Consider the following 21,557-nt stretch of genomic DNA (forward strand, 5'->3'; position numbering starts at 1 on the left):
GTGTATGTAGGTGTATATATGTGTATATATATAATGATATATGTATGTATGTATATATATATATATATGTATATACACATATATATCTTACAAAGCGTTATTTGAAAATCTTCTTAAAATGATTCTATACATATTTTAAAAGTCCAAATCAGTATGTAGAAGAGAGAGCTGCCATATCTACTGTGTCATTTTTTTTTACATTAGCCAACAAATGGACTCAGTCCAAATGTCCATAAACAGAATAATGATTTGAACATTTTGTGTGTGTGTGTGTGTGTGTGTGTTATTTGGCCATTAAAAGAAGAAAATTCTTGCTGGCAAGATATGTATCAACATGAGTCATAATTCATTGCTGGTGGGAATAAGTGTTACAGTCACTTTGGAAGACACTGTATCAAATTCACACAAAACTAAACATAATCTTACCACACGACCAGCTATCACACTCCTCTGCATTGAATCAAATAGTTGAAAAGATATACACACAAAAACCCAGAGACGAGTTTACAACAGCTTGACTCCCAGTTGTAAACCCTGGAAGGAACTAAGGTAGTCTTCAGTTGGAAAGTGGATATAAAAACCCACAGTAGACCCATATTGCAATGCAATATTAGTCAATGCTTTAAAACAACAACTATCGACCCATAAAAAGAGATACAGGTGCCAGAAAAGTCTGCACATTATTTCATTTTAGCCCCAATGACATTCTGGAAAATAAAAATTATTTACAGATGAGCAGCTGTCAGTGGTGGAGAGACAAATGGGCAGAACACAAGGAGATGATAGGACAGTGAGCCTCCTCTGTACAATACCACCATGGTGGACACAGGTTATTATAGACTCTTACGAATCCATAGAATGTGAAATGCCAAGAGTGAGCCTTATATATGGTACAGGTTTGAATTAATGAAATTCCCATGTAGCTTCAGCAGTGCAATAAACTCTAGACAACATTCACTCAATCTTGCTGAGAATCCAAAACTGCCCTAAAACCCAGTTTAGTTTTTTCAGCATTGCTAACTGTTGGTGAGGAGACACAAGGGCCTCCCTGATACTGTTACCTCACAATTGGCAATTAGACAATTCAATAAAAATGCAAGAATTTCATGCTAAATAGGAATGTTTCCATCTACAAATATTAATACTAATTAATTTCTAATTAATACTAAGTGTTATTTCCTGCTACTCGAAAACAGAATTCTAGCCCTTCTAAGATATATTATCTCAAAAAAATTATCAGGCATACTAAGATTTATGTATAAATATGTTTCATTAAAAAGTACTTATAGCATTAATATAACAAAGCTATATTGATTATTCTAATCATAGTGATATTAGAAACTTGGTACAAATCTGTTAATAAGTAAATAATTAAATACATTATGTTAGAATTCTGTTACCTGGTTGAACCTTGACTATGAAGGTGTTAGACATCTACACTTTTCGGTTTTGACCCTAATGGTTTGACATTGTGCAAACCCAAAGCAGTCACTGAAAAATCCTTTTAGGATGTTCTTAAATCCATGGGATCTTAAGATTTTTGTCCTGTTCATTTGTTAATGTTTCATTCTCTGCTCTCAATGCTCTGGGCTCCCCACTTTGTCTTGCTCTATAGGAGTTAATTCATGCTATCTTTACATTCACATTTGAGGCTGCATCAAGAATAGACAGAGATTTCTTGTAACCTCATGGACATTACAGAAATTTCCCTATGATCTATGGACTGAGGACAATACCTCTCTCTTCAAAACACTATTTACTGAAACTATATATGCAGATATCAAAACTGTAACAACCACTCTAATTATAATGGTGTTATCCATAATTAAACCACTTAATAGGTAAACATGTTTTAGTACACTTATATGTTTAATGCTATGTAGCAAGCATTGGTTATAAATAAACACTTAGGATAGGAAAATGTACAAATTCTTTCAATCTTCTATTCATTTATTTGGTGCATCCTAGTTGACTGCCTTTCTTGGATGGACATTGATTTGTAACTACTGGAGATTGCTAAAGTTCAAATAGAAAATTAGTATGGATGATATTTAAGAACATGGACTAGAAAGTTCTAAGTATATAATACTTTGAGAATAGTCTTTGTGTGTGTGAGAGAGTTCTTCAATTGTTCACATGCTGATTAAGAAAACACAGGTCAAGATCTTTCTTTGTGACAAGCATTGAGGTTCCGGCTTTAAGAAACAGAATCCATGCCCTTAGACAGCTCACTGTCTGACAGAGGACATGCCCTTCCCCCTGCGCACACATGCACCCAACCACTGCAAAGAGCATTGTCGGCATTGAATGTGACACGAAGGGAGACATCAGTACTTCCTGGGCTGATAAAAAGGGAACTGCAAGGTCACTTCCTTAAGAAGCCAATGCAGCATCTCTGTGTTCCTAAAATAGATGTAACCATGGAGCATGTTTCATAAGAGCATAGTCAAATAGTATTAAACCTCAAGCAGTCAAGAAGAATAACTAAATAAGAATGAGGCAGTCGCTTCACCTGTGGAAATCCACACTTGTGTACTGAGATTCTAAATTCCAGTTGCAGCTACTTATTAAACGACATCACCAAGTGAGCATAAGAAGATTACTCCTTAAAATCCTTGAACTCAACTTTACAGCTTGTCCTAGTAGTCAATAAAAGCTTTCTAGAAATGAAAGACAAAACAGTTTCCTCCCGGGAACATCAAATGATAGGCATTAACCTCCTAAAGGGATCAGTGCTTTAGAAGATGTTAGTCATTTGAGCAAATGAATAACGTTTAGTAAAAAGAACTTTATCGTACAGAGGAATCTATTTATACCAATAATTGCTGAGCCTATGGCCTGCCAGGCCCCAGGACAAGTATCATAAAGACAGAATTTGTGTGTAAAGGAAAAGAATATTTTTGCAAGGAAGAAGGTTGTCAGGAGTAACTCCAATAACAGGGCAGTGTCCTGTGTGTAGGGTAGAGTGTAGGGAGACTGCACAGTCTCCAGTAGAGAGAAGAGCTGGCACACATTTTTAATGGCCAAGAATAAATATTTGGGGGATCATATGGTCTCTTTTGTTTCTATTTTCTCGCTCTGCTGCTGTAGCCCTCTTGGGCAATATATAACTAAATCTGCATATTAGGTTCTAATATGTGGTTTACTTGTAAAACCAAAGGGTAGCCTGGATTTAGTCTCAGAACTATGATTTGCTGACCCCTGAACTCAAAGGGTTGGAGGGAAAACCATAAGGGAAGACTTCCAGCAGGGTTGCTGCTGCGAGTGGCCTGCTGAGTAAGTTGTCATAGACACAGAAAGCAAGGATGTTCCCCAGAGTGAAAGTGTGTCATTCTAAAGGAACAGACCTCATTCGGAAAAGGAAGATGTATCCAGTTTCATACATATTGGAGATGTGTTACTAGGAAAATCAGCTGCTTAGACCTAAATCAATGGTCTTCTGTGATGAGATTTTTACATTTGCAACAAGTTTATAAATGGACTTGTGTAGCTTACACTGAGCATCATGCTCACGTGTTGGAAACAATGATAGCTTGGGTTGTATGAGCAAGGAACAGAGGGAGTGTAGTATCATAAGACTCCACATGACCTTGGGACTTGGCTGTAAGCACCAGCTCTTCTCTTAATTAATTATTTGAAAATAGTATACAAAGCAATGGGTTTACTATGGTATTTTCATAATGTTCCATTATACTTTCTTGCTATTTGTTCTCTCCGAGTACCTTCTTGATTCCTAGCCTCATCTTGCTATCCCTTTTTCTGCCCCCAAATAGTCCTCCCTTCTGTTTTCATTTACCCCATATACTCAAGGCTCCATCAGTTCCTAATAGCACCATCCTGGTGATCCAAGCTTTTAACACACAGAACTTTAGGCAACATGATACAAACTATGGGGGTACTCATAAAACTAAGAAGAGGGATGAAACAGTTTAATAAAGAAGTTCAGCATCAGATATTCTGGACCTATAGATCCCATGAAACATGGAAAAAAAAGTTTACCTATACTGATTACTCAGAAATAGACTCACCACATGATCCAGCTCTACTACTCTTGGGCATTGACCTAACCCTGCTGTTGACATACCTGTTCATCCATTTTCATTGCTGCTTTGTTCACAATAGTCAAGAAATGGAAGTGTTCTAGATGTCGATGAATAGATGAATTGATAATGAAAATGTGGTGCTTTTACTCAACAGGATAGTATCCAGCTATTAAGGAAACAAAAATTATGAAATTCACAGATGAATGGAAAACAGTCATTCTGAGTGAGGTAACCCAGACCCCGAAAGACAAATGTCATGTGTTTTCTCATTTATAGATGCTAGTTTTGGATCTTTAGATATTCTGTTTCACTTGGAATGCCTATAGGAGCCAAGAAATAAGTGATGGGGTATGGTAGGTAGGATAGAACAGAGGGGTGTAAAAGGGTAAAGGAGAATAATGGGACCAGAAGTGGCATGAAGATGTGAATGCAGTAGAGTAAAAGACTAGGTAAAGATAGCTAATGCTGAAGATCCTTTGAATAATTTTATGGAAACCCATTGCTGTAGATGCTCCCTAAAAAATATACATGCACATGCATAAAACCAGTTTAAATGGAGTTACCCTATTAATGGAGCAACAATGCTCTTATAAGACACCACAGGCTAACAGAATAGTCCCAGAAATTGGTTACCTATTTTGGAGTTGTTCACCAGTTAGATCCCATAGACTGTCATACATTATAAAGTATTGCTAATGCTCTTGGTTGTCATTGCCTCTCCTCCACCTGCCACTGCCAAATGTAACAATAGAATGAATGGTTTTGCTGACGGTACCACATGCTTTTGTCTTGTTTTGTTTTTCTTTCTGTCTTTGTTTCTGTTTCGTTTTGTTGAACATAATTTTTTCATAAAATATATTCTGATCATGGTTTCCACTCTGTCTAGATCTTCTACCCAGCTTCCCATCCATCCAACTCCATGCCCTCTTTATCTGGAGAAAGTGAACAGACAAATGAAAACAAACAAGCAAAACAAGTAAAAAGAAAAAGTATAAGACACACACACACACACACACACACAGAGAGAGAAGAGAGGGTGATAAAACACAAAATCAGAAACCACAATATACAATACAAGCAAAAATACCAGTAAGATAAAAGCAAAATAAAACAAATCAATATGAGACAAAACTTTACAAAAATATCATCGAGTCAGTTTAAAAATAAAAACAAAAACAAAAACAAAACACCCAACAACAACAAAAACCTTTTTATTGGTTCCCTGTGAATTTCACATCATACACCCCAATCCCACTCACCTCTCCCTCCTCTTGCCCTCACTCTCCACCCTTGCAAACTCCATGCTAACAGAGAAAAAATATCTCTTTGTGGAGGCTAAAGTGTGTGACAGTGTGTCCCACATTATACCCTTTGTTCGTTACAGTGACTCATTGGTCTGGTATGAAGCCTCTGGCTTCTGCTATTTTATCAATACAGAAACCTCACTGAGAAACCTCTCAGATATCCCGTTGTTACCCTGTGTCACAGAGATTCTGTAGTCCATGGGGTCTTTCTTGAACCGAGCTTACACATTCAGTTAAACCTCCATTACAAGCAGTTGTCAGTTGAAAGTAGCTTCTTGATACCACATACTTGAGTAGTAGAACATGGAGAAACCAAATGGATACCAACCAGGAAGCTCCATGCCTACTGGCTGGCTTTCATAGTGCTGGAAGTGGCTATGCAATCTATTGGAGGAAAAAAGTAGTCACCAGTCTAACCTAGAGGTAAACCTTAGAAGCTGTAAGAATGACCATCCAGGCAAAACATGCCCATGAGTGCAACTGTGGCATGAATGTCATGGCAGTAACCAACCACTTCCTGATTGTCATCAAGGCAAATTCCACAAGATGAAACACATATTCCCTATCATTGTTGGGTAAAGAACCTGTGGCTAGACTGGAAATAGGCCCTAGGGGAGAATGTACTACTATTATTCTAAGTGGCCATAGTATTAAGCCAACTCTTAATGACTTATTATTATACTGTTATATTAGTGCACCTTTTAACCTTTACTAAAGAGGCTTCTTTTGCTGTAGATAGTGATTAATATAGAAAAATTGATCAGGGTGCAGAGAATAAGAGACTATAGAATATTTGGATTCAAATGGGATATCTATATCACACCCTCTACTCCCAAGGCTAAGATAGGAGGAATAGATATAAACAGTGTAAGAGCCAGAGGTGTTAGATAACTATAATTAAACAGTGTTTTCCAGACACAACAGGACAGTTGAACATATAGACCTATGGTGGTTTTGACAGCATGCACAAGACCTAAGCAAGCTCAATCCAGACAAAATTTCAGTATTGGGGTTGAGGGGAGAGGTGAGTAGCTGAAGAGTGACTGGCAATCGATAGCTACTTAGAGAGACAGAATCAGCATTCTTTAGTGTCAATCATGCTCCAGTAGGATGACCACAGACTCAATATATGGACATCACAAATTTGATGTGATGAATTAAGAGGAAGATGAAAAGGAGGAAGAGTAAGAAGAAAAGGAGGAGGAGAAGGAGGAGGAGGAGGAGGAGGAGGAGGAGGAGGAGGAGGAGAAGAAGAAGAAGAAGAAGAAGAAGAAGAAGAAGAAGAAGAAGAAGAAGAAGAAGAAGAAGAAGAAGAAGAACAAGAACAAGAAGAAGAACAAGAAGAAGAACAAGAAGAAGAACAAGAAGAAGAAGAAGAAGAAGAAGAACAAGAACAAGAACAAGAAGAACAAGAAGAAGTAGAACAAGAACAAGAAGAACAAGAAGAAGAAGAAGAAGAAGAAGAAGAAGAAGAAGAAGAAGAAGAAGAAGAAGAAGAAGAAGAAGAGGAGGAGGAGGAGGAGGAGGAGGAGGAGGAGGAGAGGAGGAGGAGGAGGAGGAGGAGGAGGAGGAGAAGGAGGAGGAGGAGGAGGAGAAGGAGGAGGAGGACAAAGTTACAACATTGGGTCATTAAAATGTCTGGAAATAGTTGTGAGAAAGAGGTTGAGTATGGATAAGGCAAAAACATTATATGAATTTTAAAGAACTAGTAAAGAAAGAAAGGAAAGAAAAACAAAGTAATGAAAAATGTGTTTACCCAGTATGGCCATAAATAGAGGCACGAAGGTTAAAGATGTGTCTGGCAAGAGTTCATTGCCTAGAGATTAATGCTGAAGCTTTGAGAGAAGCCAGCTTTCTTAAGAAGAGAAACAAGATCAGATAACATCTAGAAGACAACAGAAGGAGAACAACCAAAATATCAATAATAGTCTGTGTTAAGGATAGGCCAGGCATTGCACTAAGAGCATTAAATATGTTCACTCATTTAATCATCACATTAATCTGCATGCACATGCAGATGAATCCTTTATCCTCATTTACAGAGGAGAAAACTGAGGTACAAAGATTGTGAGTGTTGTCTTAAGCTGTGCAGTCCAATTTGACCCTAAGTAGTTTGGCCTGCTATACTGCTCTTGGGAGAAGAAAGGGGCCAATGAGAATGCATGCTAAAGCAGAATCAAAAACACTGAGAACTGAGAAGAGAAAGGGTTGAGGCAGACATAGACAGCAATATGTATCAGAATACAAAGGACTTAAGGTGATAATGCAGGCATGACAGGAAGTACGGTCAATTCAACACATTGCCGTCATAGCACACCATACACAGAACAGTTGCTCTTTTAGATTGCTGTAGGGCTAATCTCTGAGAATACATGAATTCCACCTTGCATGGCAAAGGAAAGTTTCCAGGTTCAATTAAAGTGTTTGAGATGAAGAGATCACCCTCGGGTATAGAGTAGAGGGCAGTATCATGGTATGCAACCTTAGTAGTAAAAGACCTTTATGACTGGGGTCAGAGAGATGCTTCCTCAAGGGGAGAATGGGTCCTGAAGGAAAGAACAGAACAGCTCAACAAGCTGTCAAAGGTGACAACAGATTCTTCCCTCTGTCAGGAATAGAACTCTGCTAGAACTTTGTAGTTCAACAAGATATGTGCCTCACTTGTATCCACAGAACAGTAAGATGCTACAGCGGACACTGTAAACTTCTCAGTGTGTGACCATCCTTACTGCAGCCATGGGAAACAAAGGCAAGTCTTCATCTCTTCTTTAATGGCATCCCTGGGCAGCATGACCTCCTATCCACCCCAGGCTGAGGTGGTCAGCCTTGCGAGGGGTCCTTGAAGGAGCGAGATGATGAAGTCAGCTGCCTCTGAACATCCTTAATCTATTTTTAATTTACTTAACTAACCAAAAAAATAAATGTTAGTTCTCAGGCTCCTAGAAATTTATCAAAGCCAACTCTAGAGTACAAGCCAGTAATTATTTACTGATTATAGCTCCGTGTGCATCCATAACATGGCAATTCAATTTTTAGCTGCACAATGCATCTCTGTGGACACTTGCCTTGACATATGCTTGAAAAACAGGGACAAAGGGACATTAAATCACACAAAATCTGAAATGTAGCATTTAAATCCACTCTTTAATTAATAATGTTGCAGATTAATGTGATTTGAGTTATAAAATTGATCCTGACTCACCTCAACACTCACATAATTAAATTTCTGATATAATTAATAATGAATAAAATCCTTCTGGCAGATAACTAGTGTGTTTTAAAGCTCATTTGAAATACCTTATTCTTTTTTTAAAAAATCACATTCCATTTTCCTGAAACATTTACCTAAAATAATTTATACATCACCCTCATTTATTTAGCAAGGTATTTGAGCTAGCTCAAGTCGAAGCATGGATCAACATGTTTTCATCCTATATTAGATTTTTTTTTTTTTTTTTTTTTGGTTTTTCGAAACAGGGTTTCTCTGTATAGCTCTGGCTGTCCTGAATCTCACTTTGTAGACCAGGCTGGCCTAAAACTCAGAAATCTGCCTGCCTCTGCCTCCTGAGTGCTGGGATTAAAGACATTCGACACCATGCCCAGCTCTATATTAGCTTTTTGAAAACTGTTTTTTTACTATTGTCACATAGCATGGAAAACTTATCCCTAAGCTCAAATTTTGGTCCATCAGTGAGTCTCAGTGGGTGCCACTATTGTAGTCACGTGAACACTGGAAGTTGGATTAACTCATTTTTAAGTATGTCATCAGCAAAGGTGCAATGACGTGATCAAGACTTAAAAAACAAAAACAAAAAACAAAACAAAACAAAACAAAACAAAAAACATGAGGAAAAGAGAAAATAAGCACGGTGCTTTTGCATGTACTTCATCTCCTGACAAGCAGTACCAACCCCCAAATTCAATGACATTAATTATTTGCCACAGTGGGCTTTACAAATGGTTAGGGGCTCTCAAAGGAAAACATTAGGAGTCATTTTTTTTCCTTTTGGTACAGGTATAGACAAGAAAGAACATAAGTGGAGTTCCCATGCACCACAGGCTCACTCATCAGCTGGGATGTAGCATCACAACATCTGGACTGAGTAGTCTCACTCATCAGCTGGGATGTAGCATCACAACATCTGGACTGAGTAGTCTACATGGAGGCTTCAGAGCTGAGGACATAACTTGGTCAGACGGCCTGTGTCCAGGTTCTCTTCCGCTACCTTCTGTGTGCTTGCAATCATTGTCCAGGGGCTTCAAAGCTCCTTATCTAGGAACATGGAGAGACTGACAGCGCCTGCCTTCAAAACAGAGCAATTCCACTTAGGTACTGAGAGGCACAAGAACAGGAAGTGCTCACAAGTGTAGAGCGACACTGTTGTGGAAGAAAACACGGATCCATGTAAAAAGTTTTAAATTGTAGACTCTGGCCCTAGCCCACCTGGGTTCCAGGTGTTGTGGATGCACATCTTTGGACAGAAAGGTGACTTGACCTAATGTAGGAATAACAGTAACATTGACACTAACTGTCAATATGATTGAGCTGATGGATACCTACTATATTAGTAAAATGTGCCTTGGGGAATGAATGTCCTCGAGGGCCATTCTAAAGAAGACTGACTAAGGAGGGCATTCCTTCCTGAATATCAGTTATTGTCTGACTGTCTTGGACTGGCTAGCTCCTGAATAATGACATAGAGACTTACTTTGTTTATTATAGCTTAGGGCTTAGCTGGCTAGCTCCTAGCTAGCTCATTTGACTTAAATTAACACGTTTATGTCTGCCATACGGCCCGTTACTGCTCACTCAGTTCCTGCACTTGTTCCTTCCACCTCTGTTTCATCTGGCAAGTCCCTCACACCTGATTCTTCTCACAGTTCCAACTCTGCCCACAAGTTCCACCTTTCCTTTCTTGCCTCATCTATTGGCCACCAGCCCTTTATTTAACCAATCAGAAGGTGAGGGAGGTATATGTATACAAAGTACTAAAGCAGGCAATGATCCATAGGAATAACACCACCAAAGTCCAGACAGTACTCAACTCTACGCTTGTATGGAAATTAACATCAGAATAATGCAAAGCCAACCTTCACACATTGCACAAAAAAACCCATTGTCCCAGCAGTAGTAATTCTACCTGCTGGAGGCCTGGATAGAGGAAAGGACTAGAAAGAGGGCACCCAGGGATATAGGCATTTTCTATCTGCCAGGCATGGCCATCTCTGATCTATCATGTCCTGTCCTCTATGGAGGTTGGGTTTTTGTTTGTTTGTTTTGTTTTGTTTTGTTTGTTTTTTGAGATAAAGTCTTACTCTGTACCTAGGCTGGTCTGATCTAGTATGAAGCTCTGCCTGACCTCAGGTTCAAAGCAAGGAAGCCAGGTGACCATGAATTAAAGTCTCTGAAATCTTGAGTCAAAATAAATCCCCTTTTCTTTATTAGATATTTTCTTTATTTACATTTCAAATGTTATCCCCTTTTCTGGTTTCCCCTCCAAAGACTCCTATCCCCTCCCCCTTCCTCCCTACTCACCAACCCACCTACTCCGGCTTCCTGGCCCTGGCATTCCCCTATACTGGAGCATAGAACCTTCACAGGACCAAGAGCCTCTCCTCCCATTGATGACTGACCAGGCCATCCTCTGCTACATATGTAGCTGGAGCCATGAGTCCTACTATGTGTACTCTTTGGTTGATGGTTTAGTCCTTGGGAGCTCTGGGGGTACTGGTTAGTTCATATTGTTATTCCTCCTATGGGGCTGCAAACCCCTTCAGCTCCTTGGGTCCTTTTAGGCAATTTCTCTCAGTTATTTGTTAAAGCAACTGAAGGCCTAACAAAACCTATGGGACTGTGTGTAGGGTCATCTGTTAGCAATTCACTAATACCTGGCTCAGAGAATATATGCAATGGATATGAGCTGTTTCCTTGATATCCTTATGAGTATTAGCATATTCATGTTTTCTTTATTGTGCACAAGACATGATGCTAAAAGTTCCACACTATAATATTATGACACTCTATGTACCCCCAGGGATCGTTGGCTTATTATATTGGTCCCCAAGGGCAAATGCAATGGGGGTAGGGGATGGAGTGGGTTTTGAAAGCCCTGTGAGTACATACAATAAATGATGACACCTGGACCAGCTTCAGGGAACTAGATCAACTTTACTTGGGGAAATTCAAGGGTTATATAGTTTGCAGGATGGGGGTGGGGGGTAGAAATATCCCAGATGGGCAAAGGTCATTGGCTGAAGGCTTAAGGTACTGATATGCCTCATTAGCATGGAGAGGCATTCCAGCAATCTCAGGTGCTAGCTGAACAGAAGTTGAAGAAAGGAAGAAAGGAAGCTGTAATCTAACTAGACTACATTAAGGTGACATTCTGCAGGGTTTGAGTTCTCCAGAAAGATCAGAGAAGGAGAAACCTTGCTGGTAAAGGGAGTCCATTATTTTGTGCTGAGCTCAGAAGGCTATCCAGACAATGGTAGACTTAGGGGTTATTATTACTGATACCGCTTTAAGAATGAGCAAACCAGCAGAAGGGAGGTAAAATAGTGGGTTCAATTCACTAAGTTCTGGAGTGATGGAACTGAAATCAGAGTCTTTGTAAAGACAAGAGATAATCTTGGAGCCCGTATCATAATGGAAGCGAATGTCTTCAGAGAGAACAGTCAGACTGAGAAACAGAAAAGTATTAAAGGGCAGGGGCCACTGTGCTTTTCTGCTTGGTGGAAGTGTGCTTGACTCTAGAACTTCATGAATATGAACTGCTGCAGCCAGGAGAAAGCACACAGCTCACCTAACAGTCTCATTTTCCATGATGAGGGTAGGGAGGCACAGAACGGTTCAGTGGTGGTCCTAAAACTGTATAATGTCAGTGGTAGAATGAACACTAGGCTAAAATCAGACCCAGTCTTGGTGTTTTCTGTCACAGATTGGTATGGCAAAATGGTAGAAAACTCATTTAAAAATCCTCTAACATCATAGAGTACATTGAGAAATACAGTCAACCAGTGCTTGGAGTATTTGCTGAAAGTGAGCTCTTACGAAAACCCATTGTCTAAGGGTGGACCAGACATATGTATAACAGAGGTGTTTACGTTGCTGAAGAGTGCACTGGACAGATGTATGTATAGGTGTGAATACTACCTAAGGGTGCACCAGACAGATATATATACATAGATAGGTATGTGCAGTGATAAGGGTGCCCCACACAGATGTATGCATAGGTGTGCACTGCCTCAGAGTACACTGGACAGATGTATGCATAGGTGTGGATTGCTGAAGAGTGCACTGGACAAATGTATGCATAGGTGTGTGGGTATGAAGAAGGTGATTTCAGAGCTTGTGGCCACATAGACTGTCTTTATGCATGAGATGGGCTAAACACTCTCAAACCTACCATCCCAGCTGGAAAATGTATTAAACACATCACCATCTTTTACTGGAGGTTTGCATACAGGTGATGGCAGTGAGTCTCATTGGCAGCGACTTTAAACTTGTTCACCTCACAGAGCAAAGCCTCAGGAAGTAACAGACAAGTCTTTGAAAATCTCAGAAGGGTTGAACCTAGGACACTCTTAATTCACTTGAAATGAAAATTAAGTTCTAACCTATGGAACTTCGTTGTTTTATAATTAACTTCAGAATTGAAATGTTGTAATATATTTTGGATACTACAATAAATCCTAGTGATTAAGAGCAGACTCTCTGGGTTAACTAGCTCTGGGACCCTACAGAGGACACCAAGAATGTTTCAGTTTTTTTATCCGCTAAACAGGGGTAAAGACAGGGTCTGCATCCTGGTAATTATTATGAAGATGGAATGACTCCCACATTTTAAATAGCACCTTTCTCTAGAGAACACTCGTTAACCACTGGTTCCTCCATGACTGAGATAAGACTTAGAGAATTTCATTTTGTCTTCCAAAAGCATTCATCCCATTTTGGTGAAGCAGTGTTCCATGCTTTTCAGTAGGTCATGACCTCTAATGTCATCTCCAACTTCCCAGTTTGTTCATCCCATGTTACACACCCCTGAAAGTCTCTTTAAATCACCACACAGTATGTCCTAGCCATTTCACAGTTCCATAAACATATGTGTGTCACCCTTCCTGGCTGTATTCTGTTCCCAGGCACGGACTCTCACTCACTTGACACTCTCCACCCCTACAAAAGGAAGCTCAGACATCACCCTTGTGGAACTCCATCCTTGTGGGACCCATAACCATTCTGCAGCTCCTTCCAAGACTCTTGCAGGCTCTCCTTCCTCCCTGATTCAGTGTACAGAAACAGCGTACAGACTTCTGGGTTTTTTTCATCTTATTATTTACTAGGTATTTTCTTCATTTACATTTCCAATGCTATCCCAAAAGTCCCCCATACCCCCCCCCACTCCCCTACCCACTCTCTCCCACTTCTTGGCCCTGGCGTTCCCCTGTACTGAGGCATATAAAGAATGGCCTCTGTTTTAATGACACAGAAACTTCCTCCTGCTGAACTGTGTTCTTTCATCAATGCATCCCAAGTGTTGGGCCTTAGAGGGAATTCAGTGAATTTCCGCAGAAGGATGAAGGAAAAGAAGGATGGAAAGAGTCAACAGCTGCTGAATAATGCCAGCCCCTGGCTTTATGTAGGATTAGGAGTTAGACAAAAAAATATATCGGCTGGAAAGTCTCTATGTGTTTTTCCTGAGAATAAATCAGCATCTAACTATTAAACCACTAAGCTTTCGTGGTGTGCCTGGCACTGCTGTGAAAGCCAACCACAACACAAATCAACAGCTCCTTCCCCAGGGATTCCTATCGCACAAAGAGAACACAATTAGACTCATACTTGAGTAGACATGTCTAATCTTTTGACACCACCATGATACAATATGTGTCTGCAAAATTCACTCGACTTGCACAACCGGGTTTCCAAGAATAAGCTGCAAAATAATCTCGTGGTGTTCAGACAAGGGCTATGACTTCATGTTAACAACAGAACTGCCCACAGCTGCGAGAGTTTACCCTCTCTACTAGAGCAGCTGAGTCTACCCTGCAAGGCTCTGGGTTCTCTCTAACTCCTTTCCCTGGAACACAATTACTGTGGAAAGGAGAAGAGTGGAGAGTAAACGACTAAACTGACCCTATAACAATGCTTCCCGTATTTAGATGGCTCTGTTCCAGGGGGCTTGCTTCACTGGCAGAAATGCTAGCTGCCCTGGACATTTTTACAAAGTGAGATTTATGGTGTTCAACTCAATTTACTAACCCAAAGCAAACTTTAACCCCTACTTTGTCCCACCATGAGTTCATCAGTCTGTTTAACAAACTTGCCTGGGATTGACAGCCTGATAGAGGAGTGCAAGACAGATGTATCTCCTTTAGGAGTAGAACATTATACCTTCTTTGTGCCATGAGATTCCTCCCCAGGGATAAGTTCCTTAAGACACGCTAACTCAAATCATACAAAGACCTTGCCAAGGGCTGAAGATTCAGAACTAAATACTGACTGGCAAATCGAAGTCTGTGTCACTGAAACCGTAAAACCTAAGATTTATCCATCGTTGATTCTCTTCATTTAAAAGAACTCGCATTCTCTAATGAAAGCAAATAAACCAGAAAAAAAATCAGATGCTCCCCTCATTAAAAAATAAAATACAATAAAGCAAAGCAACCAACAGCCAAAGCACAGTACTCTCTAGGGAAACTGGGCCAGCGCTGCAAAAAGACAAGCACACTCACTTATTCTCATACCTATGCCTTTAGGAAACGTCAGGCAGAACTAGCTCAGCAAGAGCCCTAGTTGGCTCTAGGTTACTGAGGTCTGATTTAGCTGGGGTGGTAGTGGTGGGAGTACAAGCAACTTTCTGGTATTACTACCAGATATTCACACATAGATCTATTTAGAAACCAGCCCAAACTTCCTACTGTGTGTTGGGGTTCTCACTAAGAGACATTGGCTCTTGATAACAAACCACATACTGGAAGCAAAACTAATTTTAAATTGACTGGTGCCTCTCTGTGTTGAACACACCACCACCAAGCAAGCATGTATTATCTCATTGAACTCACTGGGCTGTGTTTCCTTAGGAGACAAGACTGAGTCATATTTAGCACTATTTCCTTAGATGTTCAATTAAAGTGTCATAGATGGGTTAGGGAAATGGGTCAGCAGTTAAGAGCATTTGCTGTTTTTTCCAGAGGACCCAAGTTCAGATCCTGAAAGACCACATCGGGCAACCTATAATCAGATCCTGTAACTCCAGCTCCAGGGGATCTGATGCCACTCGGGCCTTTGTAGGTTTCTGTCTTAGGGTTTTACTGCTATGAACAGATACAAGCAAGGCAACTCTTATAAGGACAACATTTAATTGGGGCTGGCTTACATGTTTAGAGGTTCATCCCATTACCATCAAGGCAGGAATATGGCAGCATCCAGGCAGGCTTGGTACAGGAGAAGCTGAGAGTTCTACATCTTCATCTGAAGGCTGCTAGCAGAATACTGACTTCCAGGTAGATAGGATGAGGGTCTTAAGCCCCATACCCACAGTGCCACGCCTACTTCAACAAGGCCACACCTTCTAATAGTGCCACTCCTTCTAATAGTGCCACTCCCTGGGCCGATCATATACAAACCATCACAGCTTCCATACATATGGCATCCACACAGATAAGTAAAAATAATAAATCTTTTAAAAGTGGTATAGGTTCTCTCAATTGTGTGTTACACAGCTGGTGGGCAAGAAAGACTGTACTCAAACTAAGTCAGGCTGCCTCAGTCGATTAGGCCTCTTGCTTTGTGACTGCTGAGGTCAGATTTAGTGTCTAGCTATAAAACATATAGCATTTGAGAGTCAGTATAGAAAAAAATATAAGTTGATATCCAAATTATAGTGTTTCCCACTTGCCTGCTCACAAGACATAGAAACTTAAAGACTCTGTCTTGATTCATCCAAGACAGCAAGAACAGTCCTGAAACGAATAATGTACTCTAAACACTGGGGGTCTAAAGTCAGAGAGTTATGTCAAGATTCTACCAATTGCTGTTAAATAACTTAATTCTCTAAACCCCAGTAATACAGTGAACCCCAAGCCCTCCATCAGTAATACAGGTAATCCCAGGTTCTCCATCAGTAACCCAGGAACCATATAAAGACAATGAACTAATCCATCCACCATTTTCCTCTACTGCCACACCTGAGTCAGCTGAAATGTGCCAGAGGCAAACACTTACTTAGGGATTTTGACTCTATGTGGACGGCCACAAAACCTGACATGGGAATGCAACACAGGATTTCCCAGCTGTCTCAGCCTTTCCGGTCTCTAAGTCTCACAAACTCATAACTCTTCCCCTCACCTCAGTTAGTGTCCCCCCTAATATTCCATTAGGAAAAACAGATATTCTGCTTAGAAACCTCTCTACATCACCAACTAACTGAAACCCATACACTCTGTGTTCTTTGTCTCTTTTTTAACAACAACAAAAAAATGTAATTGCTCAATGAAGATATTGTGTTTATGGTATTTAATATAATTATATATATTGTGTGATGTTTAAATCAAGCTAATTCACATATACATTACCTCACATACCACTTACAGTGGGCACCTGAAGCCTCTTTCTAGATATTTTCACATATGTGGTATTTTTGAGTCAGTTAACCAGCTATGAAGTCTAGCTCCAGAGCATATTCCTCTACCACTGGCGTTCATCTGCCAATTTTTCATCTCGGGCTTCTAGCTTCTGTCAATCACCATTGTGGTCTCTCATTCAGTGGATTCAATACTTTTAAGAATCACACTTAAGTGAGATCGTGTGGTATTCACCCTTCTGTATCTGGGAGCCATATTCAGTTCCTAATGCCCAATTAGCATAATGTCCTTCAAGTTCAGCCAGGCCATCACTGATAGAAATACTTTTGTTTTTAAGATGCCAAGTAGCCATAACAATCTTGAGAGAAAACAATCTGTATTTTGGAGGTTATATTGCAAAACTCAAGTGATCAAAACAGTGCAGTCCTAGTATAAAAAGAAATAAACAAAACAACAGAACTGAACGCAGAACCAGAAAATAAACATACACATTTATTGTCAATTAACGTTTGATAAAGTTTCTAAGGACCCATTTTGGGAAGAATTCAGTGTCTCAAGAAAATGAGGTCAAGAAATCTGGTTTTTCAACAAACACTTGCTAGTGTATGCAATGGTGTCATCATTTGGAGGCTAATTATGGGATGGATCCCTGGATATGGCAGTCTCTAGATGGTCCATCCTTTTGTCTCAGCTCCAAACTTTGTCTCTGTAACTCCTTCCATGGGTGATTGTTTCCAATTCTAAGAAGGGGCAAAGTGTCCACACCTTGGTCTTCGTTCTTCTTCAGTTTCATGTGTTTTGCAAATTGTATCTTATATCTCGGGTATACTAAGTTTCTGGGCTAATATCCACTTATCAGTGAGTACATATCATTTGAGTTCTTTTGTGATTGTGTTACCTCACTCGGGATGATGCCCTCCAGGTCCAACCATTTGCCTAGGAATTTCATAAATTCATTCTTTTTAATAGCTGAGTAGTACTCCATTGTGTAAATGTACCACATTTTCTGTATCCATTCCTCTGTTGAGGGGCATCTGGGTTCTTTCCAGCTTCTGGCTATTATAAATAAGGCTGCTATGAACATAGTGGAGCATGTGTCCTTCTTACCGGTTAGGACATCTTCTAGATATATGCCCAGGAGAGGTATTGCAGGATCCTCCGTTAGTACTATGTCCAATTTTCTAAGGAACCGCCAGACTGATTTCCAGAGTGGTTGTACAAGCTTGCAGTCCCACCAACAATGGAGGAGTGTTCCTCTTTCTCCACATCCTTGCCAGCATCTGCTGTCACCTGAATTTTTGATCTTAGCCATTCTGACTGGTGTGAGATAGAATCTCAGGGTTGTTTTGATTTTCATTTCTCTGATGATTAAGGATGCTGAACATTTTTTTTCAGGTGCTTCTCAGCCATTTGGTATTCCTCAGGTGAGAATTCTTTGTTTAGCTCTGAGCCCCATTTTTTAATGGGGTTATTTGATTTTCTGGAGTCCACCTTCTTGAGTTCTTTATATATATATTGGATATTAGTCCCCTATCTGATTTAGGATAGGTAAAGATCCTTTCTCAATCTGTTAGTGGCCTTTTTGTCTAATTGACGGTGTCTTTTGCCTTGCAGAAGCTTTGCAGTTTCATGAGGTCCCATTTGTCAATTCTCAATCTTACAGCACAAGCCATTGCTCTTATATTCAGGAATTTTTCCCCTGTGTCCATATCTTCGAGGCTTTTCCCCACTTTTGTCTCTTGTGAGACTAGGCCGGGGCCTAGCAAACATATAAGTGGATGCTCACAGTCAGCTATTGGATGGATCACAGGGCCTCCAATGGAGGAACTAGAGAAAGTATCCAAGGACCTAAAGAGATCTGCAACCCTGTAGGTACAACAACATTATGAACTAACCAGTACCCCGGAGCTCTTGACTCTAGCTGAATATGTATCAAAAGATGGCCTAGTTGGCCATCACTGGAAAGAGAGGCCCATTGGACTTGCAAACTTTATATACCCCAGTACAGGGAAACGCCAGGGCCAAAAAGTGGGACTGGGTGGGTAGGGGAGTGGGGAGGAGGATATGGGGGACTTTTGGGATAGCATTGGAAATGTAATTAAGGAAAATACATAATAAAAATATATTTAAAATAAAAAAAAAGAAATCTGTTTTTTTTTCCTTGTGAAGTAAATACTATTCTTATAGCCAATCCCTGTCTGCTTGTCCTTCCATCCACGGCTTCCTACCTTCTCAGGCACTAACCCTGAGGTTCCCCTCTTTCTCTTCTACATCACCTATTCCTACCCCTGACAAATTGCCTACATTAGGAGATGAGCATCTTTCTGTCTCTCCTTTATCTGAAGCATTCCTTGGCCCAGCATCCCCTTCCACCTATGGTCCCAGTTCCTAATTCTTGTCCATAGCAACACTGTGGCTACAGATGGTTCCCCAGTGGGTTTCTGGTTGTTGCCGCCCCACCCCCACCCCGCTCTCATGCCTGTGTCAGGTCATGTCTAATCATAAGTAAAACATTCTTGTCGATTTCTTTCTTAGACCATCTTTTTGCCTGATGGCTCTCCTTGCCCTTGACTTTAGTTAAACACACTCTTGGTTTTTCTACATCTCATAAAGGATTCTCCATAGGAGCAGCTATATAATTGGCAGAACTTGGTAAAATATGAAAATATGAACCCCTTATTAAAATTGTTTAGAATTTCAAGACTGCAATAACAAACTATTAGGCAAGGTGTGGGACCTGTTACATGTAGGATCCCTGTGCCCACATAGGTAACCTGTCCATACCACCAGCTCCAATTCTTGTCTGTCTAAATGCTGGAGGTCCTGAAACACCATCTCAACCCCCTTTCTTCCTTCCACTGTAAGTCTCCCTTTAAGGATCTCATGTGCTTCCAAGGTTTCATAACAATATCTTTGTTGATGACTCTTAAGATCTCTACTCTTAAATTTTTACTTGAGTCACGTCCCCATGTGTGTTCAGCCAACTGCTTTGTTGGTATCTTCAACAGGACCTCTAAGAAGCACCTCAAACTTGATGTGATCAAAACCAAACCGTTGAGTTCCTCCTGTGCCATCCCCCAAACTTGCCTCTGTCTCAGTGGTATGATTCAGTAAATGACATCTTTCCTTTTCCCAGCTTGCTATGCCTGATGTTTGAAAGCCATTCTCGATGTCTTTACCACTCTCCTAGTCCAGATCCAACCCAACAGCAATTCCTAACCTAACTGACTAACTTTGTTCACTGCTTCCCCCATAGTTTGGTGTTCAGCAGGTAACAGGGGCACAGTGAATACATGTTAATGACTACATGAGAAAATAGTACTGGAAACATTAAGAATCAATTTTGTATGAAGTTCCTAGTACTACAAGTTGCTGCTTGATAAATGGCAGTTGTAGGTAAGGTGGCTAGGATTTTTATTATTGCTGATAATAAAAAATAACTAATAAGAGTTATTGATGCCATGGACAGACAGAAAGGCAAACAATAGCATCAGAGAGACTCTTAGGAGAACTCAGGTCCTTAGTGCCAGAAAGACAAACGCATAGTGGAGACTCTAAGGAGAGGAATTAGGACTGATGGATAGTTCTTATGATATCTAGTTATTCACCAAAATCAATTCCATTTACTTCACATGTACACAAATTAGACTATACTTCAGAGTCCTTTGTAATATCCACATGCTTCAGTTCTGGCCACTCACTGAAGTGAAGGCTGCCCTCTCTCATAGAACCTTCCTGTATCATTACCCATTCTGTCTTTTCACAGGGTTCTGGCTGCCCAGTGTGCCAAGTTTGACCTTAGAAACTACATATGAAGGGTGGAAGAGTGTATCCCTGGGTCCCTGGAATTGAAGCAGCATTTCTCTCCTTTCAGAACAGGTAGAGAGGCTGAGAAATATCTACTGTTATATGCTCTGTGGATATTGAAGTTTGATTGTTCAGCTATCCTAATACAGTCCAGGGCCTGATGCCAGAGAAGGCGAGGGAAACCCTTAGTGTTCTGGCTTAGAACTCACAGACTGCAGGACATCAGAAGGACCTCTTCTATTAATACATTGCTGTGCATGACCTCATCTAATGGTCAGACAGAAAGTAACCATGGGTTTTGTTGCTTTTTACATGCATATACTAGACTACAATTAAGTATGCATTAAGTCTATACAGAGGGAGAAAACTCCCTGTTGGTTTAGCAACATTATTTATATTCCATAGAATCTCCAAAAAGCATATGGATTTATGAGATGATAACTACTTGCAAAGACTTATAGTTATTACATAACTAATTTTCAGATGGCTGCTGTGTCCCATTTTTAAACAAATTATAGCTACTTGAATATAAATTAAAGTGCAAATGAGGTCATTCTTGGGGCTCTTTCTTACAAATGTACAAATTAAGAAAACTCTTGCAGAAATATATTAGTTTACTGAAGCTAAAAGAATTGCTAGATTGGACTTACATTTATTTTTAATGACTTGCTCAGCTGAAAATTGCCCATTAATCCTGCAGGTCATTGTTATAACAACTTGGCACCATAACACACTATGCAAACAGCAACTTGGACACACAAACTGTGTTTGTAACCACATTAGCCTACAAAGAATTTTCAGAAAATAGAGTTGACTTTGA

General features: G+C 40.1%; 1 protein-coding gene across 4 annotated transcripts in view; it reads right to left on the reverse strand.

Annotated features, from left to right (window-relative positions):
* Ano4 (anoctamin 4) overlaps positions 1-21,557 on the reverse strand; it is a 408,979-nt gene that overhangs the window by 225,627 nt on the left and 161,795 nt on the right. The window contains exon 2 of one of the 4 annotated variants that reach the window (XM_029482962.2): positions 4,085-4,209. The exons of the other annotated variants lie outside the window; for them this stretch is intronic. The gene's annotated coding sequence lies outside the window, so the exon portion shown is untranslated. The remainder of the gene's footprint in view (positions 1-4,084; positions 4,210-21,557) is intronic. 4 annotated transcript variants of the gene reach the window in all.

The sequence above is a fragment of the Mus caroli genome, unplaced genomic scaffold (genome assembly GCF_978045245.1).
Source record: "Mus caroli unplaced genomic scaffold, Mus_caroli_1 scaffold_9, whole genome shotgun sequence".
Taxonomy (NCBI): Eukaryota; Metazoa; Chordata; class Mammalia; order Rodentia; family Muridae; genus Mus; species Mus caroli.